The sequence below is a fragment of the Narcine bancroftii genome, chromosome 5 (genome assembly GCF_036971445.1).
Source record: "Narcine bancroftii isolate sNarBan1 chromosome 5, sNarBan1.hap1, whole genome shotgun sequence".
Taxonomy (NCBI): domain Eukaryota; kingdom Metazoa; phylum Chordata; class Chondrichthyes; order Torpediniformes; family Narcinidae; genus Narcine; species Narcine bancroftii.
Window position 1 is genome coordinate 220,746,109 of NC_091473.1, and position 8,444 is coordinate 220,754,552.

The following is an 8,444-nucleotide window of genomic DNA, read 5'->3' on the forward strand; positions in this document are numbered from 1 at the left end:
ATGCAATCGATTGATTGCCTTTCGTGCAACACAAACAATCAGGGCTTCCGATTTTCAATGTGGCTATCGCGACTTCAAATTTCTCAAACAAAATTTGACTTTAAATTTTTTTGAATTGAAAGAAATCGGGGAAGACTTGCTCTGATGTTGTTCAAACCAAATGAAAAAAAGAATGAGTAACAAATATTGTCAAACTTCTGTTGAACATATTACAGGGACGTGCAAAATTTAGAGGCTATTTGTGTCCTGCAAGTTAAATTAGCCCAAGGTGCCCAGATTGTAAAAAAAACCAAATATCATATTGAAATGGGATTGGTAATTATCTGAAGAGGTAAAATAAATTAATTAGGTCAAGCACAGCCAGCTGAAGGATAAGAATCCTTACCCGCAAATATTGTTCCATCGATTTAATGTAATGACTTGACAAGCAAACGAATTGAGTGGGTAAGATAAATGCGCACTGTGCAATGTTCAAAGGTTTAGAGAAAGCGCCTCATCAGGTACCATTAAAGTGGCTGGACTGAGAACAGAACATTTGGCTTGAAAACAAAGATAGAAAGTTTTCTAAACTTGATACGGAAAACTGATGTAAACCCTGTAGAAGATGAGTAGTGGTGTTCGCTGGGGATTTGTTTCGGGGGTGTTCTATTGTTTTCTGTTATTCATAATGTGCAAATGACACAGGGCTTCGTTGCCTTATGCACTGTGTTTTGGATAACAACAGAATGCTGCGGGTGAGAGCAGGCAGGAACACGAGAAATAAGTTTTAATTGAGTAATACAAGGAATTGTTTATTTCAAAAGCAGTGATCTGTAGAGTGATCGATCGCTGAATGTAATGTAGGAAGAGACTGGGTGGTGTCCTTTCTTTGTGCCTCAACACAATTAATTCATCGACCTTCTAAATATTCGGTGATTGCACGGTTTAATAATTCCCTGGATCAACTTGCTCTCTATATTCTACTCCCAATCACATTTCTTCTAAAACATTTTTAGAGTCTGAATGTCGCAGATGAAATCACCACTTCTAATTGTCGCAGAAAAATTACAGAGTGCGGACTGTTTGTACCCTCTGATGAAGATAACCTGCTAGTTCTGCTGGGCAACACTTTTTGAAATTCAACTTAGTAATGGAGATAGATTTGATTAAATTTGAACAAAGGGTAATGCGCAACTTAGAGGGAAGAGTTTAGCTATTCGTGTTGCGTTTGTCTGCTGCTCTTAGACATCCTGCAGGAAGTGAATTGAGTTCAAGAGTTGGACTTCTCTTAAAATTTTCAAGTCGTTGATGAGATCACTATTCCCTGCAGATGTGGTCTTTTAACCATGGAATGGATATAATTAACACACACAAAAAAAAGAAAGATAAATTTCACAAGGATGTTGGGTGAAAGAAAAGAGAAGTTGGAAAGCCTCAGTGTTTCGGGTAGGGAGATTACATCGCGAGTGCGAAAGGGGAATATCAAGCCCAGAAAAGGGGCAAGGGGAAGGGCTGGGAAGGCCCATGAAGTGACAGAATACTGGACAGATGTTGGGAGATGGAGAACGGCTGCAGGCAGGGATAGTTTGCGAAGATAGAGATTTGAGGAAATAGTCGGAACAGGAGGTGGAGCAGTAAATTAGAGATAGGAACTTTTGAACTGGTTGTGAATGGGGTGACTTAAAACTAGAAACCTCAATGTCCATGCCATTGGATTTCATGCTATTTACTAGGAATATAATATAATTTTAAAAAAATATATATATATATTCCTCGAATTTACGTGTACATTGGCAATACACGAGCCAAGGACTGAGATATCTCCATGGCAATGTTGAGAGAAATCAGATGGCTGGCAGCCTGAACCCAAGCTTGAAGCGACAACATAGCTCAACTGTTCGGCCTTCCATCTCTGCTCACGTTCTCGATTCCAGCATCTGGTGTATTTGTGATTTTCTTTTTTCGTGGATGTTGCCGGACTGGCGGCCCGACTTATTAGGAGAGCTCTGGGTTGTTTCCCCTGCACTGCAAGATGCTGCGTGGACATTGGAGATGGATATAAAATCATGAGTAGCACAGATAAGGCCTAAATTGGAGATTATGTCCACAGTTCGCTGCACTCTTGCATTTAAGCTTTAGATTTCGCCTCAGAGCTTGTGTCGGAGATAAATTAATCTATTCTCATTCAGTTTTATTGTAGCTCCGACCGTCAAATATTTTATTTTCTACTAAAGTATTAAGTATAGATTAATTCAGCATCAGGGAGCATCCGCGTGTTTTTAAGTGTTTGAACAATCAGTTGGGGTGGATTACATCTTCTTAATTTGCTCACATTCATCACACTTCCATGAACACTCCTTTCCACCTCGTTTTAGATTTCCAACTGCTGATATTTATCCGCGTAAGAGGATGCAAGTGAAAGTTTGAAGTTTAAATTTATCGTCACGTATATCAATATTCAGTGACAGATGTCATTAAGCGAGCACATCAGTTGACATTTTATATATAGGACAACAAATAAGACACCGTATAACAGTAGGAAAGTGCAGAGTTGCAAAGAGAAATTAGTTGATAGGGAGCAATGGAAACATTTTACAATTTTAGGGATCGTTCGGAATTCTAATAATGGTGGGAAAAAGGCATTTTGAATCTGGTAGCGCGTGATCTTATTGTCATGAACCTTCTTCCAGGCGGGAGAGGAGTGAAGAAATTGTGGCGGGGCGGGATGGGTCTTTCAATATTTTGGCTGCTTTTCCCAAGGCGGCAGGGACTACAGATGAAGCGTATGGTGAAAGTGGATTTGTGTGATGGGCTGAGCCATGCTCACAACCGCCTGCATTTTCTTGCTGCCTTGGAGGGAGCAGTAATGCAACCTGACAGAATGCTTTCAATGGTGCATTTGTAGAAGTAGTTAATTGGATGCTGGTTTTTGGTTTCTGCTCTATTGGCCAACTCATCAACGTGGGTCAAGTCATTTGAGATGTGTACCCCGTGGCACACATAGCCGTCTGCTATTTCAACCTCAGCACATTTGATGCGGACCGGGAGGTAAGCTCTGCCATTCCTCCGGAATTCTATAACCATCCCTTTTTTAAAAAACTTTATTTATTCGTTCAAAAAACAAATAACATGACATATACAATAATTAACCATAAACATGAACGTTACTTTATATATATATATATATATATATATATGTGTGTGTGTGTGTGTGTGTGTATAGACCCCCCCCCCCCCCACCTTCAGCCAACTCTCCTAAGGAGAGCCATAAAGAAAGAAAAAAGAAAAAAAAATTAAAGAAAAATTAAATATACATATTAAGATCTAATCAATGTAAATTGAAATGCAAATATTCTGAATATAACGACCACTTATTAATAAAAAACTATAATTATCACGCAAAACATGTGTAAGTTTTTCCATTATTAAACAATATCTCATCTCATTATGCCATCTATTAATATCAATCATATTTGTATCTTTCCATGTACTAGCAATACATTTTTTTGCTACAGATAAAACTAAATATAGAAAAGCAAGCTGAAACTTATCTAATCCCAAGCTTTTCAGAGGTTGCAAACTACCCAATAAAAATACTGTCGGATCTAAAAGTATTTTAAGCTTATACAGGTATTCTAAAAGCGATTGAATTTTCTTTCAAAAAGATTGTATATGTATACATGACCAAACAGCATGAAAAAATGTTCCAACCGTATCACCACATCAAAAACACAAGTCTGATTCATGAAAATCATACCTTTTTAATTTTTCAGGTGTTAAATATAATTGATGTAAAAAATTATAGTTAATCATTGCATAACGGGGATTTATCAATCTTGTTACACTAATATAATGTTCCGTTGTTGAGCCACAGAGTTGCACCTGATAACTCAATAGGTAGAGATATATTATATTGAAATTATTGAAATAACACCACAAAAAGAAACACAAAGTACTATAACGGTCATATAAATGTATACATATTCATATAATACACACCCACCCACCCACCCACCCACCCACCCACTCACTCACTCACTCATTCCTGACACAAGCCATTGTTTTAATTTCACTAATCCCTCGGTCCTACATTGAATTTCTCTTGGATCTTGCCCTTGTCTTCGTTAAAAGGCCAATAATTTTGAAGCATGTCTTAGATAAGGTGAGAAATGTTTAAAAACAGAGAAAGCTATATGTAAAGATATCAGTAAGAATTAGAAAAATAAAAGAAGCTGGTTAAGGGTGGGTGGTGGGAAATGTTAACAAGGGTACAGACAAAATTTTTATTGCAGGATTCTAATTAGATAGGTACTGAGAGAAAAAATGAAATAAGTTTAACAATAATTTCACTTGCCTATCGAATGATATACAGTAAGTGTGCAGAAAACCAGCATGGCTGCAGGCAAAATAAATTAAGTGTAATCAGACCTTCTGCAGTGAGGTTTACAAAGGAAAAATGAAACATAGCAAAAAAAGTAGATGAAAAATACAGAAATACTGGAGGAACTCAGCGGGTGACTCAGTGTCCTTCTTACCTTAATGAAGGGCTCAGTCCCGAAAAGTCGGTTTGATATCTACTGTTTCCCTCCAGCATTTATTTGTTTTTATTCTATGATCACAGCATCTGGAACCTTTCATGTTTTACTCCAAGTAGAAGTAGAAGAGCACCCATATTTTATAATAAACGTGGGGGACTTATATTCATCTGAAAGGAATAACAATGCACAATCATAATCAAAAGTTTTCGGTCCAGAATTAAGTGGATTTTAGGACTGGAGGTAGTGAAATTAATAGAAAATGGTTCAAGCAATCGAATGAATTTAACCAACTGAATGTTAAAATGAATGAAATAAGAATTAAATACAACATAGATGAGTGTGCACACTGTTGGCATGTTATGAGAGCCTGAGCAGGAGAGGAAGTTTTTGGATGATATGAAGGTAATGCTGGACATAAACGTCATATGAAAAGAGGGCATGTCCAATTGTTTCAATCACAGATTGTCTTGTCACGATCAAAAATGTGCTGTATTTGCAATGCAACACCAAAGTACTAATCTAAAATATTTACAATTGCAAATTGCAAACGTCTAACACTAACGGGTCAGGAAACATAACGGAGATAGATATACAGGTGACTTGGTACGAGCAAAACAACCTCTAGTATGATGTCAATAAAATTAAATAGCTGATGAAAAGCCGTTCATAAGAAGGGGTTGAAGACACTTCAGTCTGCATTACAAGATTATCCACTGAATAATAGACATCGGTAAACCCATTGGAGTAAATAATTCCCATGAACTTTACTGATCCATCAGCTCTATTTCTTGAATAGCATGAGGAAATTTGGCATGTCACCTGCCCCACTTACCAATTTCTACAGTTGCACTATTGAAATTATAATGTCAGGGCACATAACTGCATGGAAATGGAAATACTCTGCCCACAATTGAATGAAGCCGCAGAAGGTTTTTTTAAAAACTTTATTTATTTGTTCAACATACAGATAATATGTAACATACATATCAATAAACTAAACATGAATGATATATTTTATATATATAAGAATAAAGAAAGAAAAAATAAAAAGAGAAAAAAAGAAGACCCTGCTTCCAGCCAACTCTCCTAAGGAGAGCCATAAAGAGAAAAAAAAATAAAAATTAAGCATACATATTAAGATCTAATCAATGTAAATATTTTGAATATAACCACTTATTAATAAAAAAGCTATAGTTATGTGAAACATATGTGTTTTTTTCATTATTAAACAATATTTCATCTCATTATGCTATCTATTAATATCAATCATATTCGTATCTTTCCACGTACTAGCAATACATATTTTCACTACAGATAATGCTAAATATACAAAAGCAAGTTGAAATTTATCTAATCCCAGACCACTACCCAATAAAAATACTGTCGGATCTAAAGGTATTTTAATCTTATACAGGTATTCCAGAAACAATTGTACTTTCTTCCAACAAGATTGTATATATCTTCTTTGGCTTGGCTTCGCGGACGAAGATTTATGGAGGGGGTAAAAAGTCCACGTCAGCTGCAGGCTCGTTTGTGGCTGACAAGTCCGATGCGGGACAGGCAGACACGGTTGCAGCGGTTGCAGGGGAAAATTGGTTGGTTGGGGTTGGGTGTTGGGTTTTTCCTCCTTTGCCTTTTGTCAGTGAGGTGGGCTCTGCGGTCTTCTTCAAAGGAGGTTGCTGCCCGCCAAACTGTGAGGTGCCAAGATGCACGGTTTGAGGCGTTATCAGCCCACTGGCGGTGGTCAATGTGGCAGGCACCAAGAGATTTCTTTAGGCAGTCCTTGTACCTTTTCTTTGGTGCACCTCTGTCACGGTGGCCAGTGGAGAGCTCGCCATATAACACGATCTTGGGAAGGCGATGGTCCTCCATTCTGGAGACGTGACCCATCCAGCGCAGCTGGATCTTCAGCAGCGTGGACTCGATGCTGTCGACCTCTGCCATCTCGAGTACTTCGACGTTAGGGATGAAAGCGCTCCAATGGATGTTGAGGATGGAGCGGAGACAACGCTGGTGGAAGCGTTCTAGGAGCCGTAGGTGGTGCCGGTAGAGGACCCATGATTCGGAGCCGAACAGGAGTGTGGGTATGACAACGGCTCTGTATACGCTTATCTTTGTGAGGTTTTTCAGTTGGTTGTTTTTCCAGGCTCTTTTGTGTAGTCTTCCAAAGGCGCTATTTGCCTTGGCGAGTCTGTTGTCTATCTCATTGTCGATCCTTGCATCTGATGAAATGGTGCAGCCGAGAGAGGTAAACTGGTTGACCGTTTTGAGCTTCTCCGGCACTTCTTAACTTGCTCAATGTTCCAGCATCTGCAGCTTGTGCGTTAATTTCACTTCACAGAAAGCCTTAGTTGTGCGAATGGGCAGAGCTACAACGCTTTAAATTACTTAAACGTGAATACGATCATGCAGCAGTGGAATGAGCGTCAGAAAAGTATCATGTAAGCATGCTTGATAGCAGAATAAATCAATCCCTCGACTCGATTCCTCTTTTCAACGAAGTCTCAGCTAATTATAGTCACCAGGTTTTGATTCTTTTCCAGTGAACTTCTAACCTATAAAAAATAAACAATCTCTGTTAAGAATGTCGAAACGCCTGTCAAAATGTAAACCTTTTTTTTCTCCAGATTTTCACTTTGTTTTGCTCACATATCCTGTGCAAATTATAGTTTTCTGAAATGATAAATGAAACCATCTAAAAGCATTCATCTCTAAGGCGCCAGTTCTCTTCTTCAAATTCCAGTTTGTTCCTGTGTAGCTAATGGAGAGGAAAAAATAGCTTTGAAAACCATTTGGATATCTGTGGTCTGTTCTACATGATAGAAATAGGTATTGACATTTAGTCGTGTAAAGCTTGAAAAAGACCATCGGAATTCTCAATCAGGGGAAGTAACAAGGGTGTGTAATGTTATAATTTCATGGATAATGTTACTGAGAGGAGATTTTCTTTTAATACATGTAAATATTAGAATTTTAAATCGTTAAATGCTTTTAGAAAATTCAGGTTTTATTCTCCTTTTGTTCTGGTCAGTATTGCAGTATCTCGAGTAGCATATTATTATTTTACAAATATCGCTGGACGTACTCAGCAAGCCAGATAGGATCCAGCAGAGTTGTAGTGCCATACAACACTGAACCAGTCCTTGCAGCCTCCCTGTTTGTTTCGGGCAGGAAGAGCATTTACTACCCAAACGCATTTCCAGTATTCGACCTGTGGCATATTGTGCCATCAAGTGCTCATTTCAATGTTCGACGGAACACCAATCGATGAGGTAGCGCATTCAATTTTTAAACCACCCCTTCATATTGAGGCATACCTATTAATTTTCGCGACTGATGTCGCTCCATTCGCTGAGTTCCTCCAGCAAACAAATTTTCTTTTGTTTCTGATTAGAGCATACGGAGTACTTGGTATCAATCTAATTTTCCCATCTCCGAAGGATTCTTCACGCAAGGCGTAGAGTTCCTCACGAGCTTCTAAATCTATCCCCCATGTAATTTTCTGCAATAATGTTAGGGCCCCCTCCGACTTCTATACCGCAAGCAAAACAGTCGTATCTTCCCATTTACTTCTCATATACATGGGTAACATCTCAGTGAATCTTTTCCATGCGGTATACAGTCTCGCTGCATGGTGACCAGAACTGTACACTATAGATCAATTATAGCCTGACTGTTATCTTACTCAATTGTACAACAACTTCCTTGCTCTAATATACTTTACTTGGCTAGTGAGCGCAAATATCTAATCTACTTTCCGAACACCAAATCGACTTGTGCTCATTTCCTTAGGAATAAAAATGCTTTGGTTTCTCTCTGTTTGTCAGAGTTCAACTATGTATATTCAGCGTCATTGTCAAAACGCATCATCTCTCAATTCCGATTGAATTCACTCTGTTATTGCTTTGTACATCCTGCTAACCCGGC